Genomic DNA, 14,316 nt, shown 5'->3' on the forward strand with positions numbered 1-14,316 from the left:
CCTCCCTCCCTGCCGGCCAGTTGAACCTCTGGTTACAAAGTTGGTTGGACAGTGTTCTCGAAGCTACAGGTCCCTTATTTTGGCTGCTGGTCCCTTATTTTCAAGGCTGCTGGTCCCTTATTTTCAAATCTGTAAGTTGACAGCTATGCCCATGATGGGCTTTGATTCCCACATCAACCGTCAGGCAAGCTTGATTTGATTCCACCCCCCCTGACATGGTCACATTGTAAATCGTAACCCACCCCTTCTTCCCTAATGGGAGGGGAGAAAGCATTTTGTGGTTTGCCTCTGGTACCAAAATGTATTGGGCTGACACTGCCGTTACACCACACTTTAAGGAGGTTAGAAAGCTTGCCTTTAATACAACAATAAATCAAAGTTTGCTAATGTTTTAAACACATGCATAATGGATGCACAAACCATTTGCACAATTATAAAAAGCAATGTCTGAGAAGGCATATGACTATAGCCAACGAGGAGGAATAGTTAGTACTGCTGCATTATGCTGTCCTCAGCCTAAGAGCAATTCTGTTGTGGAATTTAGTTATAACTTTAACAAGCCCAAACTGGATGGCTAAAAAAACCAAAAAGAAAGTTCAGAACAGCCTTCACCAACCCAATACCCTCCAGATGTACTACAACTCCCATCAGTCAGCACAAAAAAGTCTGGAGCTGCACTCTCCCTTCACTCTCCCTTCCATTACAGAACTGGGCCCAGGAGTTAAAAGATACCTCACTGAGAATATCAAGATGTGAAAGTAATTTCTACTAGAAGCTGTGATGGAAATTTGATTTAAGAAATCATTATTATCTATTTGACTTAAGGTAAAGGTAAAGGTACCCCTGCCCGTACGGGCCAGTCTTGACAGACTCTGGGGTTGTGCGCCCATCTCACTTAAGAGGCCAGGGGCCAGCGCTGTCCGGAGACACTTCCGGGTCACGTGGCCAGCGTGACATCGCTGCTCTGGCGAGCCAGAGCCGCACACGGAAACGCCGTTTACCTTCCCGCTGGTAAGCGGTCCCTATTTATCTACTTGCACCCGGAGGTGCTTTCGAACTGCTAGGTTGGCAGGCGCTGGGACCGAGCAGCGGGAGCGCACCCCGCCGCAGGGATTCGAACCGCCGACCTGTCGATCGGCAAGTCCTAGGCGCTGAGGCTTTAACCCACAGCGCCACCTGCGTCCCCTCTATTTGACTTACTCTTCACTTAACTACAAAAAAGACATATAAAACGATACATTTCAATAAAACCATTCCAGTAGCACACCTGTTCTGAAAGCCCTGCACTAACTGTCAGGGAACTACCAGACCCGATTTAAGGTGTTAGTACTAAGACTAGAGGGGACGCGGGTTGCGCTGTGGGTTAAGCCACAGAGCCTAGGACTTGCCGATCAGAAGGTCATGGTTCAAATCCCCACGACGGAGTGAGCTCCCGTTGTTTGGTCCCAGCTCCTGCCAACCTAGCAGTTTGAAAGCACATCAAAGTGTAAGTAGATAAATAGGTACCACTCTGGTGGGAAGATAAAGGGCGTTTCCGTGTGCTGCTCTGGTTCGCCAGAAGCGACTTAGTCATGCTGGCCACATGACCCGGAAGCTGTCTGCGGACAAACGCCAACTCCCTCGGCCAATAAAGCGAGATGAGCGCCGCAACCCCAGAGTCGGTCACGACTGGACCTAATGGTCAGGGGTCCCTTTAGCTTTTACTAAGACTAGGCCACATGTTACAAACAGACATTCCCACTCTTAAGAGTGTGAGTGACAGGCTGGTGCAGGAAGGAAAGAAGAAGAAGAAGAAGAAGAAGAAGAAGAAGAAGAAGAAGAAGAGGAGGAGGAGGAGGAGGAGTTTGGATTTGATATCCCGCTTTATCACTACCTGAAGGAGTCTCAAAGTGGCTAACATTCTCCTTTCCCTTCCTCCCCCACAACAAACACTCTGTGAGGTGAGTGGGGCTGAGAGACTTCAGAGAAGTGTGACTGGCCCAAGGTCACCCAGCAGCTGCATGTGGAGGAGCGGAGACACGAACCCGGTTCCCCAGATTACGAGTCTACCGCTCTTAACCACTACACCACACTGGCTCCTAAAGGTGAAGAGATTTTAAAAGTTGTGGAACCCCTTGGAGATACCTTCAGACTGAGGTTCCACACAGTCCTAATTAAAAAAGCATTGAATTAGCTCTTGGTAGACTATTTACTCCTATATTTTAGTACAGAAGCCAGACACTAGATGGCGTTAGGAACCAGAATTTGGATTCCTGCTAGCCTTTTTATGTGTGTAGGGGTGTGCAGGTGTGTTTCCTTTCTTTTTCATGGTATTTTACTTGGAAATGATCGGCAGGAAGCAAAATGCAATGGTAAAAATGCTGAACTTGTAACATAAATGTAAGCTGCTATTTCTGCTATGTTGATCTCACAAAACATGAAAAACATTTACAGATAGGTAGCCGTGTTGGTCTGCCATAGTCAAAACAAAAAAAATTCCTTCCAGTAGCACCTTAAAGACCAACTAAGTTAGTTCTTGGTATGAGCTTTCGTGTGCATGCACACTTCTTCAGATACACTGAAACAGAGAATTTTTTTTGTTATGAAAAACATTGTGTTTCAAACTCTTCCTCCTCACACATATAAACACTTATCCAAAGGGTAAGAGATTTCAGACTTTTAAAGGATCAGTCTCCATGAAAGGAAAGAGTACTGGAAACTCACTGACTTGTTTGCAAAGCATTTTTAGGATAAAATTGCTTGCATCCACAGGGATCTTGACTCCACTGTTACAGCACATGAATTTCAAGGGGAATCCAGAGCACGGTCTAGTCTTGTTGTGTTGGATGGGTTTCAGTTGGTAAGGTTCAAGGATGTGGACAAGGTGCTTGGATCGGTCAGGGCAAACACTTGCACTCTGAACCCTTGCCCCTCTTGGTTGAAAGAAACTATCAGGGAGGGGACAGCTGGCTGGGCCAGGGTGGTTATTAATGCCTCCCTCCAAGCTGCCTGCTTGAAGGAGGCAGTAGTAAAACCATTCCTTAATAAACACTCCCTGCACTTGGAAAATCCAAGTAACTACTGGCCAGTTGCTAATCTCCCCTTCTTCGGCAAGGTTCTTGAGCAGGTGGTTGCAGAAAAGATCCAGACCATCTTGGAGAAAACTGATCTTCTAGATCCATTTCAGTTGGCATTTAGGCCCAGTTTTGGCACAGAAACTGCCATGTATGATGACATCAGTCAGTAGAGAAACAGAATAAATGTGCCCTTGTTAATTCTCCTTGACTTCTCAGCAGCTTTCAGTACTATTACCCATGGTATCTTTCTGGAGCAATAGAGGTTCCACGATAGAGGTTGGTAGCATCGCTTTCCAGAGAATGATGCTTGGGGAGTGCTCTGTGGCCCTGTAGAGCCTTCAATGTGGGGTTCCTCAGGATTCAGTTTTATCCCTTGTGCTACATTAAACTGTTAAGTGGGGTTATCTGGAGTTTTGGAGTAGGTGGTCAGCAATATGCTGAAGACACACAGCTCTACTTATTCCTTTACATTTGCAGGTATGGCAATAGATGTACTGGACTGTTGTCTTGCCTCAGTCATGGACTGGATGAAAACCAATAAACTGAAGCTCAATCCATATAAGACAGAGGCATTGCTAGTGGGTGGTTCCCTATACCAGATGGCTGGGAGGTTGCCTGCTCTTGATGGGGTTTTACACTCCCTTTGAAGGTGGCTTGAGGCTCAGGTAGCCTCAGTGGTGTGGAGTGCCTTCCATCAGCTTCCGTTGGTGGCCCACCTGCTCCCTTATCTGGACAGGGATAGCCAAACGTCCATCACCTATGCTCTGGTAACCTCTAGGTTAGATTACTGCAACGTGTTATAAGTGGGGCTGCCTCTGAAGGTGGTTTGGGAACTTCAGTTGGTGCAGAATACAGTTGCTCATTGGGGCAAGACAGTTTGAGCATATCAGTAGCCCAACTGCACCAGTTCCCATTGAGTTCCTGGGACCAATTCAAAGTGCTGATTTTGACCCATAAAACCTTTAAGTGGCTAAGGACTGCAGCAGTACCTCAAGGATTGCCTCTCCCCATATGAACTGACCCAGGCTTTGTGAGCATCATCTGAGGCCCTTTTTCGGGTGCCTCCTCCACGAGAGGTTTGGATGGTGGCAACATGAGAATGGATATTTTCTTCAGTAGCTCCCCATTTGTGGAATGCTCTCCCCTGGAAGGCTTGCTTGGCACCTTCATTATACATCTTTAAGCACCAGGCAAAAATATTTCTGTTCAACCAGGCCTTTGGCTGTTTAACATTCTTTGTAAATGTGTCTTTGTTTTGTTCTTACTATGCATTTTGTATTTTTGTTTTTATCTTTTGCTGTGAACCACCTTGAGATCTTCAGCTTAAGAGAATCATAAAATAAAATGAGCCACAATTAGGCTCAAAGAAGGCTTATTGCTGCATGGGACCATCTTCAGGATACACATGTGTGTATGCTGCCTGCCTCCAGTTCTGGCCCATATGGCTGCTCCTCTGGAATTTGATCAACATTTGTGTTTAGCTTGAAATTTTGCAAGGCTGGGTCAATTAAGGATAGCAGCCTACATTTTCTTATGGATGCAGACATTGCACAAACAAGCTTGAGGGGCATATCGTATCAAGGAACTTCTACATTTCATGTCTCTTTGATGTCAACAGATGTCATTCTTTCTTTTCTGATTGGTTTGCTTTGTATGTCCCACAAAAGACCTATTCCCAGTTAAGTGCTATCAGACTGCAGCATGAGGGTAGGATATGATGCACACTTTCCTGAGAGTGAGTTCATTGAATCCAATGGGGGACGTCTGAGTAGATATGCATAGGATTGTGCCATGCATACTGCACAGCTCAAAGAGACAAGTTTAATTTCAAGCCAATTAAAAATAATGTCTATCATGATTTTAATTTAAATCAGGATTTCTTCTGATTTTAAATTAAATCAGGGTTTTCCCTCGAAGAATAATTCCTCCATTCCTTCCAAAGTGTAGCATGCACACAGGTGGCTGTACCTAAAAGAGAGCAGGGCCCCTTCACCTTTAATAGTTGCATAGTTGTGTAGAAGAGGGAATTCCAGCATCTGGCAACACTGCATGCAGTGGAAGGAACCACAGCTATGTGGAAGTGAGGTGCCTTGATATAATTTAAGTGGGGGCGGGGTTTCCTGTTGGTGGCAATTCCTACCACACAAAAATGAAACAGTCCCCAAATGAATGTAAAAACCCATTATGGGTTTCCCCCACCCTGTCAGTACAGAACCAATAGGATGGAGGCCAGAGGTGTGCTGGGGTGATAAAGCAGAAAGCGCTAGAGTCTCACCGTTGCCAGATTAACATAAAAAATTCAGAGCATCAACTGCTAGCTTTTTACATTTATTTATTCAGATGTACAAATATGAATATTTATTCATAGTCGTACATATGACTAATTTCATCAATGTTGAATATAAGAGCTTATATAACGTTTTTGTCCACTAAATTAAGGAGACAGAAACGTGTCCAAAAAGTAGGTAGCATTCATCTTGTCTTGACAGGGCCCCCTTAAAAACACTTCTGAATTCCCTGACCAGCAGCATATATAAGGCAAAGGGGAAACTGAAATACAGTAGAGGAAGAAGCAATGCAGGATTCCAGCAATTAAAGCTTTCCAACCTTGAGACTTCTTCCCTATTGGCAATGGGTCAGTGCATCTGGCTGCTAACCAGAAGGCTGGTGGTTGGAGCCCACCCAGGATGGCTGTGCGCAGGATTTCTGCATTGCAGGAGGTTGGACTAGATGACCCTCAGGGTCCCTTCCAACTCCATAATTCTAATCTATGCGCAGTATGGACAGGTCCACCAGCTTCCTTTTTTTGCTTACATGATACTGTGTAACTCATTAGAACTGGCACCGATAGAAGCCTGTTTTACATAACCTTGATTTTGTTAATTTACTTTGCCAGTCTTGGTTGTAGGTTTGCAGCCCTCACAACATGGCTGTTTCTTACATTGCATTCCCCTCCTCCCTTTTATCTATTTTAAAATTAATTACCATTCTCTTTTCCTGGAGGCAGTTTGCTTAATTAGGCATAGGGTTAACAAACTAGGTTAATGCGGACAGCAAAAACACTCTCCACTTCAGCCAGATCCAGGCAGCCTTGTGTTGCGAATATTCATAGTTCTCCTGAACTAGAATGAAATCCTAGAACTCACAGTCTCTTTGTTTTACTGCTTATGCATCCAGAAAAATAAAACTGACCAAAGAACATACCAAATTAATTCACATCCCTTATCTTTAGACTCTCATTCTTACAGATAGCACACATACTATCATTATAGTTTCTGAAAACAGGCTTTGTTATTATTTTGCAGAGTAGGGAGAAGCTCCGAACATTATTTTGGTTTAGTTTTTGAATAGCTGATTTGGTATGCCTTCGAATCAATGGCTAAACAATACATCATCGCTAGTGAAAAGGACAACAGTCATATGACTTATCTGCATGCTTTGACAGTAAGGAAAGTATGATTGAACACCACCTGTGCTATAAATTGCCATGGAGTTAGTGTGAAATAAATTGCTGTTCCTATCTCTACAGAGTCCCTGCAATGCATTTTAAAAACTAAAATAATAATCCTTAAGATTTTACCTTTAAGTAATTTTTACTTCATAGGAATAGCACCATAGCTTTTCTACTGGTTAATTAAACCTGCAGTCCACACTTGCTAGAGTCGCATTGAAGTCAACAGAGATTACTTCTGATTAGGCACGTATAGGATTGTACTGTAACCGTTCAATACATTTGTTGAAACCATGACTGATTCCAAATCCAATGTAATCACTCAGCCAACAAATTTACCTCCTAGGGCAATGCCTGCCCTTGTTGAGTTTGGGTTCCCATGATTTTTCACAGTGGAACATGTGGTTTGGCAGCTTTGTTCTGTACTGCTGTTGGGTATGTTGATTTCTCCTCTGCCCACTAGTTTAACAGTGCATTCAAATCTGGGAAGGATTACACTATTTCATACTCACTCAAAGTGCTATGTGCATTTTATTGTTCTACAACTGCAACTACGTTGAGCTGTGGGGGTGGGGGGAATCCCACCTGCTCTATAAAGTTAATGTTACTGTTTGGTCTCCTGGTCCTCATCTGAGCTGCATTCATTACAGTTGCACTACATATACAGTGGTATCTCAGGTTACATACGCTTCAGGTTACAGACTCCGCTAACCCAGAAATAGTGCTTCAGGTTAAGAACTTTGCTTCAGGATGAGAACAGAAATTGTGCTCCGGCAGCGCGGCGGCAGCAGGAGGCCCCATTAGCTAATGTGGTGCTTCAGGTTAAGAACAGTTTCAGGTTAAGAACGGACCTCCAGAATGAATTAAGTACTTAACCCGAGGTACCACTGTTTAGGGCTATGTGTTTTTATAGTGGTATGGCAACTCTCCTGTGTTTGCCTTGTGTATAAGGGGACTACACTAGCCATGACATTCTGTACATAGTTTTAAATTTAGAAATCTTCAATAGTAATCACTCTGGAGTAAAATAAGCTTGTAAATAATACTGCTGCAGCTCAGCTGGTGACAGCAAAAGGCCATTGACCCTTTAATCCTTTCTAAACAATCCTGTTCTTTTTGTAGGTCAGGCAATAAATGAGGCTTCCTCAGCCTAGTGTGACAGATGATCACTAATATGGAGAGCATTCTGGCTGTCCTGAGAAAATTCTCTGAAATGGCTGTGCTACTTGAGAAAATGAAATCCTAGAACTACAACCCTCTCTACATGTGCAAATCCATACTATACCTTGTTGGATCTGAAATTGTTCCTCACCCCTCAAATTTAGACTTTCCATTCTGGAACTTTCTCCAACAGGCTGCCCTCCCAATGTTGTATTTGGCTGGGGCTGATGGGATTTGTAGTTCCATAACATCTGGAAGTCACCAAGTTGGGAGAACACCATTTTTAATTTCAGCACCTAGTCAGGTCCTACGAAAAGTTCACAAGCAGAACATGATCATGATATCCATCTCCTGGTAACATTTTGTTTATTTGTCTTTGTCTTAAACTTGCTACATATCAGCTTCAATACAGAACTAATTTTGAGAATGATTATTCCCAACCCTATGCATCACAAAAATATACATTTTTGTTCTTTGACACATGTTAACCTCATCCTCAGCCCATTTTATCATCTAATATTTTATTTGATTTCCCTGTTTGATATGAACGCCTGCTTCAATTGTTGTTCTCTAAAGCAAACCTTCTCCACCCTGCCCCCAACAACTAAAAAGAAATATTAAATTCCTTAGGGCTCGGTTTGAGCCATGACTCAGTCCTGAAAAATCAACATCAAGCTTTGACAAAGGGATCTACGAAACAATATAATGAAGAAGGGCGCCTGTGTTTCCAAATACGTGAAGAGGACATTGTCCTTGAAGGCTGCAATCATATGATTAGCTTCTTGTGAATAAGTCTCATGGGGTTTACTTCCTTGTAAACATTATACGGTCCAGATGAATGAGTAATTTGAGGGAATCTTGGTTGGCTCCTGTTTTGCTAGCCTTGCAGTGGCAGCTAAACCATACTTTCCCCTTTGTACTGCATCTTACTACCACAGCAGCCTTTATCATCCTTCCACCCCATCAATTGCATTCATTAATTCCAACTGCATTCCAAAAAGCACTGCTGCATCTTTCATTTTAGCACGCCTCACCCAGCAAACTCTCTCCCATCTACCCAGGGGTGCAAGGATTTCTGAAATGCAATTGTTTAACAATAGAAAGCCGGGTGCAGAGACAAAAGAAAACTGAGTGTACAAGTACTCTTGACTTTAAGAAGGCTGATTTCAAAAAGCTTAAGGAACTACTGAGTGATATCCCATGGTCAGAAATACTCAAAGAGAAGGGGGTCCAAGATGCGATTGGAGTTTCTTAAAGGTGAAATATTGAAGGCCCAAATGCAGACAATTCCAACAAGAAAGAAAACTGGGAGGCACCTAAAGAAGCCAGTGTAGTTGCATGAGCTTACAGATGAGCTGAGATTTAAGAAGGGCATGTATAAGAAATGAAAGAAAGGGGAAATCATGAAGGAAGAGTATACATGCGTACCCAACAGTTAAAGGGATGTCAGGTGGGTCAAAGCTCAGAATAAGCCTAGGCTTATTCTAGAGGTTAAAATTAAAGAGAGGTTTCTTCTGCTATATTCATAGCAAGAGGAAGAATAAGCAAGTAGCAGGTCCTCTATGTGAAGACAGAAAAATGCTGTTGGGTGACAGAACTACTCAACACTTACTTTATTTCTGTCCTCACTCAAAAGGAAAGCAGTGCCCAACCTGGTGATAACAGAATAAATGATGCAGGGAAGGGAGCTGCAGCCCAAGATAGGAAAAGTGGTAAGGGAACACCAAGCTACTTTAAATGAATCTCCAGGGCCTGATGAGCTGCACCCAAGGGTACTAAAGGAGCTTCTTGGTGCAATCTCAGAGCCTCTGCCTATAATCTATGAGGATTCTTGGAGAACAGGTGAGGTCCCTGCAGACTGGAGGTGGGCAAATGTCCCCCATCTCCAAAGGCCTGTCAGCTCTACAAAAACAAATACTGGCAGACAGGTACAAAGCCTCAAAGAATCATGAAAACTGTTGTATGACACAACAGAGAGATGGGTTGGTCCGGTGCTGCTGTTGTAACTGAACCCATCAAGTCAGCCTGTCAATATGCTTGGCAGGGGCTGTTGCCTGTGGGGGGGGGGAGGCGGGTAGCGCCCCTGGGGTAGAGGGATCTTGAGCCCCATCCCCAAAGTTAACACCTCTGAAAGGAACAACAAAAATTACTTTCCCTATGCTATTAGACTGCTTAAGTGAAGAAAGATTAGTGCAACAGGGGATGGAAGGATGGTGAACTTTACTAAATAAACAAATCCCCGAGCTCAGGAGAAACATGTTCTAAAATGCTCCAAATGCACCTGACACCTTGCGTTTCTACCAAAGCGCAGCTGTACCTCTTGCAAGTACTAAAACCCACCCTAAACGCCGCTGCCAACCCAACTCCTTCCCCTCCCCGATTTCCCTCCAAGCCGAACGAGCAATACTGTATTCTTTTGTGGTCCTAAACATTGAGGCGACTCTGCGCTTGCGCGAGAGCTGGGGAACTCGCACAGAGGCGCAGCGCGCCTGCGTAGTCGCTTCCCCACACATGCTGGCATTGCTGCTGCTGCTGCTACTGGGAGAGGCAGCTGCAGCGGCTCAGGTTCACCTGCGCGGTCGTGTCTTCTTGGGAGGAGGAGGTAGGTGGCTGCTTCTAGGCTGTGTTTTGCACTGCTCGCTCTAATGCCTCCGCGCCCGCTTTGCTTGCTGTGGCTGCTTCCCTTGTGCTTTGGCGCTGGGGCGGCGCTTGTTGTGCTTTCGGAACTCCTCGGGTAGCGACTGAGGCGCGACGCCTCTTCCCCTCCGGCCGGAGTATTCCGCGTCTTCCGCTCCCTAGTCTCCCTTCGCTTCCCTGCCTCTGTCCCCGGAGAAAGCTGGCGGGAAGGTCTCGGCCTTGTCCTCCCTTTCTCTCCGTCCTCCCGGAGTCAACATTGAGGCTCGCTTTGGGGAGGGAGGGGTGCGGGTGTCCTCCTAAGCGGGGGGCTACCTGTCGCTTTGGTTCCTGCTGTGCATTATTGGGGGCTTTGCATCCTGGGCCCCTTCGGGTGATGCAGGTTTGCACCGTGCCCGTCTCAGTTGTGGGAGCTCAGCGCGCCGCCCGAGGGCAGGGTGGGGGGAATGCAATGCAGGGAAAGGAGAAAGGACACCTAGCGGATTCCTCGTATCCGACCACCAGTTAAGTTAGAGTAAACGGCGTCGTAGTAGACTCTGTGGGAGAGTTACTTGGAGAGGATACGGAGGGTCTACGGTGCTGCTTTAACTCGAGCATTGTTAGGGAAAGGGAAGCTGCCTGGGGACCGTGTGAACAGTTTAAGGCTGCGATCCTAAATAGGAAGCCCCGTTGAACTTCCCTCTAAATGTTCATTTGGGATCGGGCTGTGAATCTCCCTAGGATAGACAATTCCAGCAAAGGGTGTTTTTTTTGTGCCTTGCGCGGGCCGTTTTCACTCTTTCCTCCATTTTCTCCAGTGTGCGTGCGTGAGCTGTTCTTGTTTTTCTTTGGAGAAAGAGGGAAATGTGCCGAAGGCTATTCATATAAACAGAAGCATTTGTGCCGTTTGCAGGCAATTCCGGGAGAGTTAATGAGCAGCCGCGCTAGGCTTCCCTGCTTGCCGGGAGGATTAATAGTTTTGAGTGTTTTTCCATTCAGATGTAACTACCGTTGTATCCAGACTGGGCTGTCTTCGCATGGTTCAGAAATTGTCATTTTAACCGATGGAAGCTCGTTACTAGTTAAAACACACACTGCAGCCGTGTTGTTAGCTGGTAATCTTTCCCACACGTACATAAAAGGAGGCAGCCCCATGCCTTTTGTGATGGCCTTAGTTACTGGCTTTATTTTTATTTTTAAAGGTGAGGGATTGTTATATGTTTAAAATGGGTGTGTGTGTGAGGGGGTGCTAGTGTATTTCACTGAAGGTAATTCCCCATAATTGAAGTAACTGTCCTATTCAACAGATTAACAGGTAAATAAGGCACTGAGGAAATATTTTTGAAGCTGGTTAATGAACATGTTTCATATAGTAGAGGAAATTGCTTCTATGTTGCTTTATTCAAGAGATGTTTCTCTTTGGAGAGCAGCTGTGCTTTAAAGCTAAATTAAAATGCTAAATTTGCACCTGGGATTGATTGCTGTGTTGTGCCAATTACCAGTTACAAGTTGGTTTAAATGGTAACTAAATCATCTCTAACATATGTATGTTAAGTACAGTAATGGACTGGTGCAGATATTTAAGCCTGCATCTCTGTGATGCCCTGGAGAGTGTCCCAAGGGCCATAGGATATATAGGAGCCTCTTGGCCATGGTTGAAGATAGAGCTTGATGTCCAATCCTGCCCCTCTATTGTTACCAGAAAAGAAGGACCCAACTCCCCAGGTTCATTACCTGCCAAAGATGAATGAGCTGAGGCAGAAATCAAGTGAAGACAGTGAGCACTTTTCTGGTAATACCACCACCACAGAAAGCCAGCAATGCCTTGCCCTAAGTGACTTTGGAATTCCCAAGATTGGTAGTGCTGAAAGGGACATGTTAAAGGTTGTTCGTTCAGAGACAGAGGACCAGAAAATCAGCTGGCTCTAAAGTCCTCCTAGTTCCCTAATATCCCCCCAGACTTAGAGACATTTTAGACCAGGTCTCCTTTTCCTTCATTGTTTCCAGTGAGAGGGTAAATGTAAAGTAAACTTCTCTTTGCCAGTGTGATCCAAACAAAGCTAAGGATGGTCAATTAAACCACCTTTGGATTCCCCTGCTACCCTTGGGGACACACCTTTAATTGCCCTCATGCTTCTTCACTATCAATTGTTTGTAATCCTACGCATACATACACATTCCATGGAAATAAATGAGACATAATTATCTAAAAACAGTGTTTCAAAGTAGGCCATCAACTACTTTTAATATTCTTAATCACTGTCTCACCTATATGTAATACTTTTTTCAAAAATGATCTGGATATCTGAGTTCTTTTGTGGCTCAAGATGCTGCTTATTTTCTTTAAGGCTAGTGCCCTATATGGATGGGGAAAGCTAGATAGTTTACTTGGCTACTGAAATGTTAAATGCTAGTTGGACTCTACAAAAATAATCTGATATGGAAACGTTCATACAGGTTACTGTTCGTGCGATGCTAGATATATACATGGAACTTTATAAACAAGTGGATTCTTGCACCTAGTAGGTCTTCCCACCCTCTATTAATTATTGTTTGGATATAGGCACACTGAGCTTCTAAGGTGGAAAAAACCCCAGTCAATCCTAAATATGTCTATTCAGAAATGCATCCTGATTAGTTCAGTGGAAGTCGCTGGAACTTACTTCTGTGTAAGTGTGTATGCAGTCTATGTGAAATGAGCTGGAGAGAAGTTCTCATAACTAAGCCAGCCTTCCCCAATCTGGTGCCCTCAATAGCTTTTGGACCACAACTCTTATGGTAATTATTCCTGGCCATTGGCCAAGCTGGCTGGAGCTCATGGGAGTAACAAGGGTGTACCTAGGGTTGGCCCTCACCAAGGGTGCAAAAATTGTGCCTCTCCACTCTGGCTTGGAGTGGCTAGGAGCTCGCTGTTCCACATGCTCCCTAGGCACCTTGGTGGAGCTCCTTGCCAAGGGCACAAGGTGTTGGTTGGGCTCCTTTCCAAGAGTGTAGGCCTCTGGGAGTTGTAGTCTGAAAAAATATTGAGAGCACCAGACTGAGGAATGCTGATCTAAGGTTGTGCTTCTGAGCTGCGTACAAGCACTTATTGATACTAGGTAAAGGAGAATGGAAGTGCACTTTTTGGACAGCAGCACCCAATTCCTTTGACAGGTAAGGCTTTTCATAATGCATGTTGCTCTGTGCTCTATTACTTTGTGTCTTCCCTAGTGGATAAATTTCTAGCCAGTGCTTTGGTAGCAAGAAAGAGTGATGGAGTTTTGAACAGTGGAAGATGGTGTAACCTGATTGTACATCATACATAATTTTATGGGAAATTAAAGCAATCATACATTGATAACTGACCTAGGCTCTGTAGAAATTAATCACCTCTTCTCACCTCTGTTGAAGTGTGAAAATATAACAATTACAATTGAACTGAACACTTAAAGCCATGTCCTGTAATCTCTTCATACGTGAATATTTAAAACAGGTTCAAATATGTTTACAAATTTGTAGCTGTTGATTCTCTGAAAATAGGAGACTGCTGTTCAGAAGCTTTGCTGCAGGGATGATTCAGTATAAATAAGTTGGCAATGGTACATTTTCTTTATTGTAAGCAGGATAATCTCATGAAGGGTATTTCTACAGGTCAGTTGCATGGTTTATGACCTTGACTGCAGTAAAAATATACTAACAGCTCTCATTTCTCCTATATTTTTCTCTAGTCCAGAAGTCTCCCTTCCTTATATTTGTGTTCGCTACCCATTTCTCATCATTTTAGTTCATATGTTCCAGAGTAAGCTTGACAACATTTATTGGATTTCATGCTAATTGGTAGCCCACCCTCTTGCCACTGCTCCTGGTGTTAATAGCCAAAATCAGATCACAATAATGTTTAGCTACTGCAAGTAATGACTTATTTTATCTTCCAGTAACCAGCAAGTATTTTCAGCATGGCATGCTAAGCTTCTGGTGACTTTGAGATAAGGAATAATATTCACTCTTAAATAGAGATCTTAAATGAGTTTTTAGAAGTAAACATAATAAAGGCAC

At 44.0% G+C, this 14,316-nt stretch overlaps 2 protein-coding genes across 10 annotated transcripts in view; both read left to right on the top strand.

Moving 5' to 3' along the window:
- The window catches only part of SLA2 (Src like adaptor 2), a 247,460-nt gene that overhangs the window by 178,234 nt on the left and 54,910 nt on the right, over positions 1 to 14,316 (top strand). The gene's annotated exons all lie outside the window — the stretch shown is intronic.
- NDRG3 (NDRG family member 3) overlaps positions 1 to 14,316 on the top strand; it is a 59,305-nt gene that overhangs the window by 1,666 nt on the left and 43,323 nt on the right. For 2 of the 9 annotated variants that reach the window (XM_083746632.1, XM_083746629.1), the window contains exon 1: positions 10,133 to 10,270. The exons of 3 other annotated variants lie outside the window; for them this stretch is intronic. The gene's annotated coding sequence lies outside the window, so the exon portion shown is untranslated. Of the gene's footprint in view, positions 1 to 10,125; positions 10,271 to 10,387; positions 10,516 to 14,316 lie in introns of those variants that run through there. 4 more of the 9 variants (XM_083746627.1, XM_083746634.1, XM_083746633.1 and 1 more) reach the window with 4 other exon arrangements.

Source organism: Podarcis gaigeae (assembly GCF_964106915.1).
Source record: "Podarcis gaigeae genome assembly, chromosome: 6".
Lineage (NCBI taxonomy): Eukaryota > Metazoa > Chordata > Lepidosauria > Squamata > Lacertidae > Podarcis > Podarcis gaigeae.